This window comes from Carya illinoinensis, chromosome 4, assembly GCF_018687715.1.
Source record: "Carya illinoinensis cultivar Pawnee chromosome 4, C.illinoinensisPawnee_v1, whole genome shotgun sequence".
Taxonomy (NCBI): domain Eukaryota; kingdom Viridiplantae; phylum Streptophyta; class Magnoliopsida; order Fagales; family Juglandaceae; genus Carya; species Carya illinoinensis.
This window is the reverse complement of record NC_056755.1, coordinates 24,340,095-24,356,092: the sequence shown is the minus strand read 5'-3', so window position 1 is coordinate 24,356,092 and position 15,998 is coordinate 24,340,095. Positions and strand designations below refer to the sequence as shown.

Sequence of the window (15,998 nt, the reverse complement as noted above, 5' to 3'; positions counted from 1 at the left end):
TGCTTGAGATTCTCCAAGATTTCATTGTTAGGATCCAAAGTTCGCTTATTCAGTTTTAAAGCTTGAGGAAATGCTACCTTAACTGGGCTCTTTATTACCTCGGCTTCTTTGGGCAGCTCGGCACCACTATTGCTTTGATCCTCTTCCACATCCTCTAATTTGTTCGTTGTTGGGATGTGTAATGACTTACCACTTCGTGTCACAATGGCATTCGCATCCTTCAAATTCTCTTGTGCCATGTGTTGACCATGGGGTACGGATTGAGCTTGAGAAGGAAATTTACCTCGCTCATTCATACTCAAGGAGCTCATCAATTTGGACACTTGGCTTTTTATCTCCTTATTTTCTTCAACAACCTGCATAATCAAAGATTCAAACTTTTGGTTAGTCTTACCTTGTGCCTCAATACAAGCATGTAAAGTATCTTCTAAGGGGCTCCTAGAAGATGAAGAAGGTGCAAGATATGGTGTAGGATATGATCTAGGGGGTTGTGCAGGCGGCTGGTTTTCAGACTTCCAGCTAAAATTGGGGTGATTATGCCACCCCGGATTATAGGTGTCAGAGAAATGTGTAAAAGGCTTCTTGTACATACCTAAGGCATTACATTGTTCCTCATACATTCCTCTCATCTTAGCCAATGTGGGACACTCTTGGGCAAGGTGATCTACCCCACCACACACAAAACATGGTCCAAAAGACTCTGCATGATTAGCCACGTGTGTTGGCTTTAAGTCCTTAGTCTTCAATGCCTCTATCTCTCTAGTGAGCATCTCAACCTTAGCTTTTAGGTTATCTTCTTCCCTGAGATGGTAAATTCCACCACCATTTAGGTTTCCTGCAGGTCGTGACCTATTTGTGCTCTCAGTAGCACTAGGTCCAGTCCAAGTGTGAGCTTTTTCAGCAAGCTCATCGAGGTATTCTATGGCCTCATCAGGATCTTTCTATAAGAACTCACCATTACACATCATCTCCACAAATTGACGCTCTCTAGGTGTAAGTCCCTCATAAAAATAGCTCACTAAGCGCCAATTCTCATATCCATGGTGAGGACACATACTTAATAGCTCCTTAAATCTCTCCCAAGACTGATACAAAGTCTCACTATCCTTTTGTACAAAGGTGGAGATTTGCCTTTTTAAAGCATTGATCTTATGTTGGGGAAAGTATTTATTAAAGAAGACCTGAGTCATCTCATTCCATGACCCAATAGATCGTGGTCTCAATGAGTATAGCCAACTCTTAGCTCTATCTTTCAAAGAGAAAGGAAAGAAGTTAAGTCTCACAATGTCATTAGTTGCATTTTGACTATGAAAAGTCGCAACTACTTCCTCAAACTCCCTAATGTGCACATATGGATTTTCATTTTCCAAGCCATGAAAAGTAGGGAGTAACTGTATCATCCCTGTTTTAAAATTCAATTGGCGAATATTAGCTGGAAACATGATGCATGATGGTGTGGCTGTACGTGTAGGGTGGAGGTAATCCTGAAGGGTCCTAGTGGGTTGATCTTCGTGTTCACTCATTTTCTCAGAATTAGAAGAATTATCGAACAAATGATCAGAAAAATTAAACTCTGACTCTAACACAGGTCTACAAGCAAACCGACCCAAGGCGTCTCTATACCTGTGCATGCAAGGTAGGGAAAAACCCAACACTAAAAAAAACTACAAAAAGAAAAAGAAAATAAAAAAAAATGCAGTAAGCTAAAATAGGGAACGAAGTTACCGCCTTTACAAACTGTTGAAAGGAAAAACTATCTCACAATTCTTCTACCGTCTCCCCGGAAACGGCACCAAAATTTGATTACGCCCAAAGAATAACGCGGTAGTTGTAGCATAGCTTTGGGGTGTCGATTCCACAGGGAGAAAAATTAAAAGAATAGCAAAAGGAACAAAGAAACTAAAGGAAAAATATTAAATAAGTAATAGAGAACAAAGATTAATTTTAAATGTAAATTCAAGTGAAGCAAAGTGATTAACAGAAAAAGTACTCAAATTTGACAAACAGTAGAGCGTCGGGAATGCCTTGCACAAATCTGGTATTTTAATTATTCTTAATCATTGGATAACTCAATTAGAAACTCAATTCCCGCAATTCTCAATTGGAAGGTATAGATTTATAAACCAGACTTAAATCAAATGTAACCCTTTGAAAAAACATTCACCACTTTTAAAAAACGTGAATTACTACCCCTATTGATAAAATCCAATAACGACAATATACTCAAGAAGTGATATTGCAGCAAAAAACTAAATCAATATAGATAAATAATTGATCCAAACATAATCAAAGAACTAATCCATTCAATAGAAAAAACATGACTGAATCCATAAACACAATAAATTCTATGATTATTTGGAGAAGAAAACATCAACGATGAATTGAGAATGATAAAACAAAAGAGTTTTAGCAATTGAAAATCAAATACATGAATTAACAATAAATTAGAAATACCATCTAATGTGCAAGTTCATCCCTAACCCTACTTGAGAATTTAGTTACCTATAAATATAATGGACAACAAAAATCTCCAGAGAAAACTGAAGCGAACGGTGGCCATGAAAGTAATTTTCTCCTCTCTTCAGATCTGCCTCTTGTGCCTCTTCCTCCTCTCCATTTCATGCTAATGATATGCTTATATAGGGTAAGAAAGAAACCCTAATGTCCTCTTGATTTCCGCATAAAAAAATCCCCTAAATTTTAGGACTTATCTTAGCAGCCACGTACAGCCTTTAGGAGTTCAAATTTAGAAATCCTTATTAGAGACAAAGTTATAGCCCTTTAAGATAGATTTCCAATGAATCAAGAATCGCATCAATCCGATATATGAGTAAAAAGATACAGTCAAAAGACTAAAGTATGTCCAGACTATCTCCTAGCGAATTTCGGACTTGGACTTCTTGTGGTTTCATTTTGTGATTTTTTTTCTTTTCCTTTTCTTCCAAATTGCTCTGAAACCCCATGAATGTCCTCATTTGAATTTGACTGGGCTTGACTTGCTCTTTTATAAACTCTAAAATTAGACATAAAACAACTGCTTAGGAGTATCCCAACGTAAATAGAAATTCAATTTAAGAATACACATGAATTCCTATGATTTCTATTCACATTTTAGCATTTTAGTCCAATAATATGGTATATAGAGTACACTTTCACACACTCATCAAGTCCAAAGCCTTCAATAACAATAAGCCCAAGTCGTGTCTTTTGTAGTGTATCACGTGGATGAAAAATAGATCTCCTCCTCTCAAGCCCGTCTTGAATGTTGGGCTCTTGCTAAACACGTCTGAAGTGGATTTCACCAATCCTTGCATAGCTTTCTTCATCTTCCTAGCTCTTGATCTTGTAATTTCCCATTCTGAAACTTGCAAAGGATCTTTATGACTTGGTCAACCTTGGGGCCCATCATTCCCCCTCTCCTCAAAATGATTCGTCCTCGAATCCCCATCTGGAGGAAAGGGAAAAAGATCAGTAACATTGAAAATTGCAAACACTCACCTGGAAGATCCACTAGATATGAAGTATCATTAATTGTATCAAGAATTTGAAAATGTCCATCCAAGCTACTTTTGTCATCAACAGGTAAAGGCATTAAATCAAAAGGAATAAGTGGATTAAAGCCAAGAAAAACTTCAAAAGATGAATGAGAAATAGTAGTATGCATGGTCTTATTATATGAAAGCTCTAATAATGACAAATGATACTCTCGCAAACATTCATGTAACAATTCAATGAATGGAAAATGATACTCGTACAAACGTTCATGAAACACATCTAAAGTCTTCCTTACACCAAAATGATCACTCAAATTATATGCGACCTCAATGAATGGTAAACCATACTCCCAAAAGTGTTCATGCAGTACGCCTAAACTCTTCTTTATACCAAAGTGAATACTCCAACTATATGCAAACTCAATGACTGAGAAACAATACTCCCACCATTGTTCATGCAATATGCCTAAAATATTCTTTATACCAAAGTGACCACTTCAACCATATGCAAACTTAATGAATGGCAAGAAGTACTCCCACCAATGGTCATGCAACACGTTTAAAGTCCTCTTTATATCAAAATTTCCCAACAGACCACATCCATGCACAAGCAACTCACGCATAAGACTAGTAGGCACACAAAGTCTTTTCTCTCTAAACAAGTACCAATCTAGTCTATAGAACTTACCAAACAATGTTTTCTCACATACTCTATACGCACTAGCCAAGCCATCATCAATAACATACAATTTCTTATCATATTCAAGTCTTAATAATTTTGTATCTAAAATGATGACAAGGACATACCTTCTTGCTAAAGCATCGAACACAAAATTTTTCTTATCATGTATGTACTGAATTATATGAGGAAAGGTCTCTTTGGCATAAATTCTATTCAACTTACCTTGTCCTTTCAAGTGCGTCAAGGACTTATGTTCTTCAAAGAAAGGTCGGGTAGGGATTGTCGCACCTGGCACAAGATCAATGTATTTCTCTATTTGTCTAATAGGTGGTAATCCACTAAACAAACCGCTAGGAATCATGACCTTATATCCCTACAACAAAGAGATAACAATACTAGGCAAAGATTCATTTAGTCCATTAATAGTAAAATTCGCCTTAGGATAAAAACTCACTTCTCTCTTTATTTTTCTCTCACTTTCTTCACTCCTACTTTTCTTTTCACTCTCATTTTTCTTTTTACTCTCTTTTTTTTTCACTCTTTTTTTCAACATCTTTTTTTGAACTCTCAGCCGCACAATTATTTTTCAACTCACACTCTCTTTTTCTTGAGGTTTCATTATTTCTTTCTTCTTCAATCTCACTTTCACTCTTTCTTTTTCGCTCAACCTCACTTTTACTCTCTACTTTTTTATCAATCTCACTTTCTCTCTTTCTTTTTTGATCAACCTCACTTTTCAACTTCAGTTGGTCCTCATGGACCTGTGTTGGAGTTAAAGGAGCAAGTTTCATTCTTTTTCCATCCTTTTCAAAACTGTACATGTTTCTAAACCCATCATAAATCACTCTCCTATCACACTGTCATGGCCTCTCCAACAAAATATGGCCAGCATGCATAGGCACAACATCACAAAGTACCTCATCCTTGTACCTCCCAATTGAAAAAGAAACTATCACTTGCTTATTTATCCTAACCTCCCCACAATCATTCAACCACTGCAACTTGTATGGTCTAGGGTGTTTCAAAGGAGGTAAATTCAATTTCTCAACTAAAATAGTGCTAGCAACATTAGTATAACTCCCTCCATCAATAATCATACTACATACCTTGTTGTTGATGTGGCATCTAGTATGAAAAATGTTCTCTCTTTACTGCTCTATACCATCCATCTTAAATTCTATATTGGGAGCACACCTAACAACAAGAGACTCGTCATACTCTTCATTCTTATTGTACTTATTCTCAATATTAGGCTCACGTGTCCTCATATCTCTCCCACTTTGCAAATTTCTAATCAATGCACCTTGTTGTTCCATCTTATCCCTCACTTTCCCTAACTTCAAATTTAACATTTCAAACTTTTGTTGCATGGACTGCAACAAAAAGACTGAATTGTCTGACATCCCCTTTGATTATGAGTCACTTTAATTAGACATCGTATGTGCTGCACCAAAAGGAATGTTAGTGGAAAAAGACCTCACAGGCTCTTCCTCACGTGTTTACACTCAAATAATGGCACTCCACTCGTGTTTCACTCTTAACTGGCTTTTTCCCGATAATGATCTCACACTCTCTTGCCTTTTACCTCAAGAGTTTTCCCACTCAAGTTCTATCAAAACTAATTGAACTAAATCAAGACAATATAACCTTATTTTGTCCCAACTAATAATTAGGTCCTAGAAACAAGAACAAGAGAAACACGGAAGGAATAAAACGACAAGGGAATTAAGGAAATTATTGGAATGGAAGGGTAACTATAAGACAAGATACCAACTAGATAGATTTATTCAGGCCCTTTAAAGATAACGCTCAATCAGTGCCAAGTCACTCAATTTCATATAGCAAAGTATTTCAAACAACCTATACCCAAAATCCTTTTCTTGCTCTTCTTTTTTTTTTTCGATCTTTTTTTTCCTTTTCTTTTTCCAATTTTTTTTCCTTTCTTTTCTTTTCTTTTCTTTTCCTCCTTTTCCTTTCCTTTTTTTTTTCTTTTCTTTTCTCAACAATGCAACCACAAATAGGAATATTCAACTGTGATAATCAAACAATTGAATTCAAACACATACAAATTGACAAGGAAATAGAAGGAAATCAATGAAACCTTAGAAATTTCAAACCCTAGATGGTGCAAATGTTGGCAGCCCTATGAAAAACGACATTTTGTGCTTATTTTTTTTTTTATCCAATCCTAGAACCTTGAAGCCCTAGAATTAACAGTACAATAAATAAAAAGATAGAATCAGACCTGATTGGAAACCTTGCTCTGAATACCAAATGATGTGAACCCCAATGGACTCGCTTTGAGACCCAACAACAATATTACAAAACAAACCCAAGAACGCCAAACTCAAGTCTATGGATGGAGAATCTAGACCCGTTGAGAACTCGTTTCAAGAGCCTAGATTATATTAAGATCTAGACCCAATGAAATCCCGACTCAAGAACCCAAATTACAAGGAGGAACACCACAAAGGTTGTTATTTACCTTTGATAAGTTCAAGAGTTCAATTAAGAACAAGAGGAGAAAACTCACTCACAATGAAAATTCAATAAAAAATGTCTTACGCTCTCAAATGAGGCTACAAGTGGTTTAAGTAAAATCTCCAAAACCCTAAGTGAGCTGCGGTACTGTAGCATGAACAGTGCCTGGGCTACAGTACTTCTAAAACCCTAGTTTACTTTAAATAATAACTTTCCAAATATGCCATTGGCCAAAATACAAGGCCTTCCCAAAAACCCTAGTTCATTAGAAATAAGACATGTGTGGGCTGACATCCTCAAGCCCACTTATTCTAAACTAATAAAGTAAGCTCTTTTAATTAAATAAATAAGTCCAAAGCCTTCAATAACAATAAGCCCAAGTCGTGTCTTTTGTAGTGTATCACGTGGATGAAAACTAGATCTCCTCCTCTCAAGCCCATCTTGAATGTTGGACTCTTGCTAAACACGTCTCAAGTGGATTTCACCAATCCTTGCATAGCTTTCTTCATCTTCCTAGCTCTTAATCTTGTAATTGCCCATTCTGAAACTTGCAAAGGATCTTTACGACTTGGTCCACCTTGGGGCCCATCACCACGCCTATTAAACCATTTTCTCAAGGGAAATCTCATCACATCCGTCCCTCACTAAGACTCCTAGTTCATTTCAAGCATTGGACGAATTGGCTCGAAGAAACTCGTCTTTTCATGAATTGTAGCGCACATACGCCAAACCATTGGTTTTCCTAGAGCCTAGGATGTGCCACACAGCCCTTGGATTCTCATTCCACCATTGTTAGGCTTCTGAATAAAGTTAAGGGCATTAATCAACTCACAAGCGATTAGTCATCACAAAACCTTGTTTTGAACATAATTTCCCTTTTGAATTCTATCTCACCTTTTTTAAATGGGCCTTACAAATTTAATTGTTATTCTTCATCCTTCCTAGAGTGAATTTGACAATTAGACTTGATCCAACAACACATTTCAACAAAAGGAACGTCAATGGAACGGACAAGTCACAGCCAATCGCCACCTAGGCGCACCTCCATGTGCATTGCAACTAATCGGCCCAAAGCCCACGCCCTTTACACCATTTTCTCAAGGGGAAATCTCATCAAATCCATCCAAAATTAACCCACATAGCTCATTTGTAGCATTGGATGGATTGGCCCGAAGAAACCTGTCTTTTTTATCATTGTTCCAATTGTAACCCACATACACCATACAACATACCATCGTTTTCCCTCAAGCCGACAAAGGATCACATGCCCCACAGGTTTTCATCTCGCCATGGTTGAGCTTCTAACTAGAGTGAAGGGCATTAATCAACTTACAAGTAATTAGTCATCTAAAAACCATGTTCTGAACTTTATTCCCTTTTTAATTCTTTCTCCAGTTTTTTATATGGGCCTTACAAACTTTGTGTCATTTTATTCTTTCCATATTTTCTCTTGTTAAGAGTTTCTTGGACCTAATTACTAGTTGGAATAAGACAGGATCGTATTGTCTTGATTTGGTTCAATTAGTTCTGAAAGAACTTGAGTGGGAAAACTCTTCAGGTAAAAGGCAAGAGAGTGTGAGATCATTATCAGAAAAAAGCCAATTAAGAGTGAAACACGAGTGGAGTGCTATTATTCGAGTGTAAACACGTAAGGGAGCATGTGAGGTCTTTTCCACTAACAGTTTTTTTGTGCAGCGCGTACGATGTCTCATAAAAGTGACTCATCACCATGGCAGATAACTCCTTTATGTTGCAGGGCAATGCAACAACGGTTTGAACGATTGAACATGATGTTAGGGGAAGTGAGAGATAGGATGGGTCAACAAGATGAAGTAATTAAAAATTTACATGGTGGGAGAGATAGGAGGAGCTGTGAACCTAGAAGAGAACATGAGTATGAAGATGAAGGAGATGGTGAGGATGAGGAAGACCTAATTTCTGAAGTTGGGATGGGTAGGCATAGAGGAGTCAGGCGTGGAAGAGGATTTAGGGCAAACCCACGGGGTCGTGATGGAGTAGATAGGGACCTTGAGAGCATCAAAATGAAAATACCATCTTTCCATGGTAGAATTGACCCTGAAGCTTATTTAGAGTGGGAGAAGAAAATAGAGTTGATCTTTGATTGTCATAACTATTCAAAGGAGAAGAAAGTGAAGTTGGCAGTAATTGAGTTCACTGATGAAAGGGAGTGAAATCTGTCTTGCATGACTTTAGACTTCTAGAGGGGGGAGATATGGGCTTGAATGACCCTTGATTGGAGCTATGTGACATAAAGTGGAGAATACTGAGGGGCAAGGACTACCTACTGAAGCTATGTGGTATGGAGGTTGATGAGATGGATTTCTCCTTCACATCAAGGCACTATTGGGTGCAGCCAAGGGCAGTGGATGACCTGCCATGTGGGGATGGAAGCTTCTTCAAGAAGCATTGCCAAGGTGGCCAAATTCGTGGGCCTTGGTAGGCCTCAACCAAGTGGGCTTCCATTTGGGGTTTGAAGGGGGTTTGTTTAGGGTTTGAGATGCTATCAAGCCTAAATCCAATTTTTTTTTGCCCAATCAAATTTTCAAGGTTTAAAAGGTTAGATAATGATGTCATAACAAGAATTTAGTGATTTAATAGCATGTGAAAGTGATTTAATGAAGTGATTAAATACAATGCTAGAAATTGGATCAAAAAGGTTTTGGAGGCCAATTTTAGGGTTTGGGAAAGCCGTTTAGGGTTTCGGTTTCAACGAAGTTTTTAGGATTTCAATTGGATTCCAACCATTTAGGGCTTCACTAGGGTTGAAATCTCTTTGATCTTGCTCAATTTGGTTGATTTGATGAAAGAATAGGGTTTTGCTTAGGTGGCATGATTTCACACCTTGATTTCCTTCACAAATCCATCTAACGGTTCCTCTTTGTGCTAAGTGTCTAATACTATTCACCAAGTGTGGCTAAAATCTTGCCAAGTGTCCAAATAAAACTTCTCTAACCTAATTTGACATTCCACACTGTGATTTTAAAAACACTGTGCTAGGTGTTACTATTGAGGTTACTATTCATTTTGGGAATGTGAAAAATAAACTTTTCACTGTAAAATCCTAAATATTCATACAAATATAACTGTACAATTTTATTATCAAAATCCAACTTCAAAATGCCTCAAAAAAAGCAAAAAGCATTTTCAAACAAGCGTATTGTTCGAAAACTGAAAATGAGATTATTAAGTCATAAAATCCTAAATAATCAACTGAGTCAAATGGCACAGAGCATAACATATTCTGACACTTCTAACTACCTCAAATAAATAAAATCACAAATCTGGTACTATAGTGAGTTATAACACTGATTATGCTGACAGACTAAAACTATTGCGATTAGTCAATTCATGAAAACTTACACGGTATTCACGAGATTCCTAAAGTCTATAGAAATTTCACCATTGAATTTCTAGCAGGCTGTTACAAGGATAGTGGCTGAGATGGGCTCTCACTCACGGGTTGGGTGGAACCTAGGGAAGGGGATGATGGGAAAGGAAAGTGGAGCACTCAGGGGTGGTTGCGCAGCCACCAAAACATGGCTGGGAAATGTGGCTCATGGTGATGCCTTGGATTTCAAGGGCTAGGCCGTGGGCTTCAAACTGGAGAAAGGGAGGGGGAGACTCAGTTGGGCTAGGCAGTGGCCAGGGGAGAAAGGCATGGCCAATGGGTGGAGGTTTGGCGTGCTAGGCAGTGGATAGGGTAATGTTCAGGTTGCCTTAGGGCTGGTCCTGCTCTCCTCCGTAGGGTAGGTCAATCTATCGGCGATTAGCTCATCCAGTTGACCCTTATGTAGAGGTAGCTTATTTGGGTGGTATGTCTGACTAAACTCGCTCTCATCCATTGATGTTGTAGGAAAGGGAAGTGAGGGCCAGGCTAGTGCTGCGCCCACTCTTCGTCATAGAGGAACGGGGTACCGTTCGGGCAACCTCAGGGCTATTCCTGATCTCTTCTAGGAGGACCAAGATGGCCTCTAGCTCATCTCGTCCTTTAGTACCCCTCAAGGGGGTAATCTGTTCTAGCAATCATAGACTGGACCTACTCTCGATAGTCGATGCCCACGATGAAGGTAATGTGTGTCAGCTGTTGAGGACAAACCCGCACTTTGCCGCGGGAGCGATTGAGCAGCCCTTTTGGCATTACACCCATCCCATGTGTGCCCCGTGGGGAGGCAAGCATCAGAGGACCAAAGGGCCATCCACTCTTCACCATGATGGAGACGGGATAATGTTCAAGCAGCCTTGGGTTAGACTCGCTCTCCCCCATGGAAGCCCAGGGTTAGTACCGCCTGTTGGCCCACACATATAGGTAGTCTGTTCAGACAGTTTGGGTCTATTCTCGCTCCCACCCATTGACATCGCAGGGAAGGTAAGTGAGGATCGGGCTGGTGTCGCATCCACTCTTCACCGTTTCGGGATGTGGTATGTTCAGGCAACCTAAGGGCTGGACCCATTCTCCCACGTGGGAGGGTCAAGATGGCCTCTGGCTCATCCTACCTTTTGGTAACCCAAGGAGAGGTAATATGTTCAGGCTACCCTTGACTGGGTCCGCTCCTGTCAGTCGACGCCTATGATGAAGGTAAGTTGATGTGTGATTAGGGCTAGCCCGCTTCCAGCCACTGGAGGGATAAAGCAACCCTTTCGCATTACACTGATCCCTTTAGTGTTCCATCGGGGGGATCGGCGGGCGCGGGGGGGGGGGGGGGGGGGGTAAGTGTTGGAAGGCCATGGGGCCTTTTGCTTCTTCGTCACGATGGGGATAGGGTAATGTTCGAGCAGTCTCTGGGATGGACACCCTCTCCTCTGTGGGGGAGGTTGGGCTAGCCCAGGGTTAGTCCCACCCATTGACCCTAGTGTGGAGGTAGTCGGTTCAGGTAGTTTGTGGTTGTGCCGGCTCCCATTTGTTGACACCGCGGGAAGGGTAAGTTTCGCAAAATATGGATCTCATTCTTGGGTGTGCTAGTCCTTGAAATAGTCACGTTTTATTAATTAATAGCAATCACACAGGCAACCGTAGGGTTGATAGTAAAAAAATACACATGTGCATTGTAGGGCCTTTATTGATAGAACATCTGCAGGTGTTCGGTGTTCCGTGAGTGTTGTAGCTCATTTCCACAAGAGTCATGCAGCCAGTAAGCCCCAGGATGGTTACTGGCAACTACCACATATTTGGTCCTCTTCTATTTCAGTATGAGGCCTCGAATCTTGAACAACCTCAGACACACTCTTTGGTTGAAGTAGTGCTCTACCCTCTTTTTGTATGCCGTCATTGTTAGTTTTGCCTCATCTTGGATCTCCTCTATCAGGTCGAGTTGCTCTTCTTGGCGTCGATTGTTGTAGTTCTGCTCATAGTGATGTACTTGGTAAGTTGGGACATCTACTTCAACTGATGGCATGGCCTCGTGACCATACACAAGGGTGAATGTGGTTTCCCCTATTGGTGTCCTCACAATTATCCTATACGCCCATAGGATGGCTAGAAGTTCTTCAAACCCAAGCTCCTTTCTAGTTGCTTAGTTTCTTTTTCAGTATTTGTAGAAAGGTTTTGTTGGTCACTTCCACTCAACCATTTGATGGGGGTTGCCCTGAGGAGGAGTATCAAAACTTGATCCTGAGATCCCGGCAACAATATCTGTAATGGTCAGAGTCAAATTATCTCCTATTATCTAACACTATGCTACAAGACACACCGAACCTACAGATGATGCTCTTCCATATGAAGCGGGTAATGTTATTAGTTATGATTGTCGTTAGTGCTTGGACCTCGACCCACTTGGTGAAGTAGCCACTGACACCACGACAAACTTTACCCCACCTTTCCCTATGGGGAGGAGGCCCACCAGGTCGACCCCCCATTGGGCCAATGGCTAGGGGGAGGCTATTGGTATCAACTCCCTTGGTGGTGATGGACGATTTTGGCTTACTCTTGGCACTTCCTACACTTTCACACATAATCCTCGACATCTTTTAGGGCGCGCAGCCTGTAGTATCTTGCTCGCATTGCCTTTTCTACTAGTATTCTTCCCCCAGCCTAGTCACCACATATTCCCACATGTATTTCAGTCAATACTTGCTAGGCTTGCTTGCCTGAGATGCTTGTTAGTAGGGGAGCACTATATACCCTATGGTATAGCACTCCATCAACCACAGTGTACCTTGTCGCTTGGTATCCTATGCCCACTCTAGCACGCCTGGTCCTACTTCTATGAGCTCGATATCGATGGCTAGCACTTTGATGGTTCTAAGGATGGCCGATTCTGGTAATGGGGCCTGTCTGCATTGTCGTTCTCGGCTCTCAGGATTTGTTGTATCTAGAAGTGTTGAAAACGGGCGTGCTCGGCCTACACTAATGCCAGATATTTTTTCAATTTTTCACCCTTTGCTTCGAACTCCCCTTGCACCTAGTTGACTACTACTTGGGAATGGACTCAGACCTACACTTCCTCAATGCCAAGGACTTTGTTATAGTCATGCCAAAGAAGAGTGCCTCATATTTTGCCTCGTTGTTCATAGTTTTGAACACCAGCTTGATGGCATAATAATGTTCTTCACCTTTGTCCATGATGATACGCACCCCCACTCCCCCTCCAGCCCAGCAAAAGGAGCCATAAATGAAAACTTGACAGGGCTTCACAGGCGGTACATATCCTTCCTTGCTAGCAAAGCAAATGAACTCCACGATGAAATCTACCAAGATTTATCCTTTTAAGAAGGTGCGCGGGGTATACTTGATGTCGAACTTGCCCAGTTCCACGGCCCAATTAGTGAGGCGACCTGAGGCATTTGTGCGTTGCAAAGCCTTTCTTAGCGGGGCTTCTGTGAGGACCTTGATTGGGTGCGCTTAGACATATGGTCAAAGCTTGCAAGTAGTTTTTATTAGTGTGAAGGCGAGCTGCTCAATATAGGGGTATCTAACTTTTGCTCCCCTGTATGCCCGATTGACATAATAGACTAGTCTCTAGACCCCGTCGTCGTCTCTCACTAAGGTTGAAGAGACCACCTGTGAGGAGATGAGTAGATATAGGATTAGTGTTTCCCCTTACTGGCGTATACTGAGTAGTGGAGGGTTGGCCAGATACTTCTTGAGTGCAATGAATGCAGTATCACACTCTTCATTCCAGTCTTGAGCCTTTTGCAACCTCTAAAGAAAGGTAGACACTTGTCCATTGACCGCAATACCAAGCAGTTAAGAGCCCCTAATCGGTTAGCGAGCTTCTGTATGTCGTTAATGCTTTGGGGAAGGGGCATGTCTAAGACAGTGTTCACTTTGTTAGGGTTGGATTCGATTCCTCTCTCGAATAGCACAAACCCAAGAAACTTTCCTAACCCCACTCCAAATGCACATTTGGCAGGCTTCAGCTTCATTTTGTCCTATCTTAGTACTACAAAGGCTTCTCGTCGGGTCCTTCCTTTTGACTAGAAAATCATCCACATATACTTCCATATTCCTCTTGATATGGATTTTGAACATTTGGTTGACTAGCCAATGGTAGGTGGCCCCAATGTTGTTTAGACCAAACGGCATGGCGAAATAACACTACAGCCCTTGATCGGTGATCTTCTCCTCGTGGCTAGGGTTCATGTGGATCTGATTGTATCCCGATTAAGCACCCATGAAGCTCAAAATGTGATGGTCAGCCCTTGAATCCACAATGAGGTCAATGTGGGGGGAGTGGGAAGTTGTCCTTCAGGGAATGCTTCATTTAGATCTGTGAAGTCTACGCACATTCTCCACAAGCACCACATTGGACAACCAGTTTGGCTATTGCGCTTCTTGTATAAATCCTGCCTCAAGTAGGCAGTCAACTTTTGCAGCAATGGCGACATTCTTCTCCACACTGAAGCTCCTATGCTTCTACCTTATCCCCTGGCGCTAGGATCTATGATTAAGTGATGTTGTATGATAGATGGGTCTATCCTCAGCATATCCTCGTGGCTCCACGCAAAGATGTCTCGATGCTCTATAAGCAACTATTGCAGCGCTTCTCTCATGTTGGCACTGATTCCTATGTCGATCCTAGTGGTTGCCTCCTCTCAGTTTCGATCTAGCAGGGTAGCTCCAAGGGCTCGTTTTCCTCCACCTTCTTCAATTCATATTCATCTCTCATTTCATTTTCTATGGGGATGCATTTTGGGGCCGGTGGAGGGTTTTTGAAGTGCCTCATTTCATCTGGCGAGACATGAGCTCCCCCTCCAGCCTCTTCCGGCCAGTTGTTCGTCTCACCTTGCATTGTTGATTACCCCTTTCCCTGTCACCTCCCTTCCCTCGCTATCCTTTGGGTACTTGCCTACTCCAGTGCCCTACCACACCTCTGAGCCTTCCAAGGGTGGGCTCCCACAAGCGTATGAAGGACTCGTTTAGTTTTTTGAGTTTTTTCAGATCTCAGAGATGGCGCCAACTGTTAACGACGGTTTCATATGCATTTGGGCCAGATCCCCGACGACTCAGGTCTTCAACCTATTCTTGCGCACGCAAAACAATTCTCGGGTCCAGCACCCAATGGGGGTTGCTGAATAGAGCCTCCGATGCTTAAGTTAGTTAAGAGTTTAGGAGAAGATGGAGTTATTTCAGAGTTTAGGATCATTCTACCCCCTTGGTGCTTGGAAGGCTGCCTTTATACCTATGTCCAGGGTCAACGACCCATACCCTACAACCGAGCAGTGGGACGCCCCTTGACAGAACTCATTTAATGCAGCGTGGCTTTCTGGTGCGGAAAATTAATGCGGCAAGACCAGACGGAGCCAAAGTGTAGAGTCCCATCAAGATAGCATGCTCTCTCTTCTCTATCTGAAAAAAATAGGGAGAAGGTCGTGTGCTTTTTGGGTTGAGGCCAGCTCGACCCGAGACCCAGGTCCATGCCTGGCTGGGCTGACAGCTTCTTGGGTGGGTTGTCGACTGGTCAAGCGGGCTTCGGCCTAATTCCTAACAAGGTATCACTATCCCTTGGGCTGGGCTCGTGCCTTTGGGAAAATCCCCCCAACAATCGTGACTACCCGTATGAGCATGGCAAGACTGCATCACAAAATGCTGACCTCCAAAGCTCAAGCAGCAAATCAAATGATTTAATTGATCAACCCCCAATTGTTTTAATGTATATCAACTTCACAATGAAAGAGAGTTGAGAAAACTGTGTACAACATCAAAAAGTGGTTGTCAGGCATCATTTTAAAGTTTTTTGTATGCTGAGGTTGTATTCAAAAAGTGCCTGGGCAGATTGTTAATGTGAACCAGTCTTACACGATGAAATTTAAAAATAGCAACATCGAGTTAAGGGAGGTTGCTGTTCAGAATAGCAAGCAAGTTAGATATGGGAAAAATGTCT

General features: G+C 41.3%; 1 non-coding gene across 1 annotated transcript; it reads left to right on the top strand.

Moving 5' to 3' along the window:
- The first annotated feature begins 1,035 nt into the window (after nucleotides 1-1,035).
- On the top strand, nucleotides 1,036-1,143 carry LOC122308595. Its single transcript, XR_006242115.1, has one exon. It is a non-coding gene; the product is annotated as a small nucleolar RNA R71 (small nucleolar RNA).
- The last annotated feature ends 14,855 nt before the right edge of the window (nucleotides 1,144-15,998 follow it).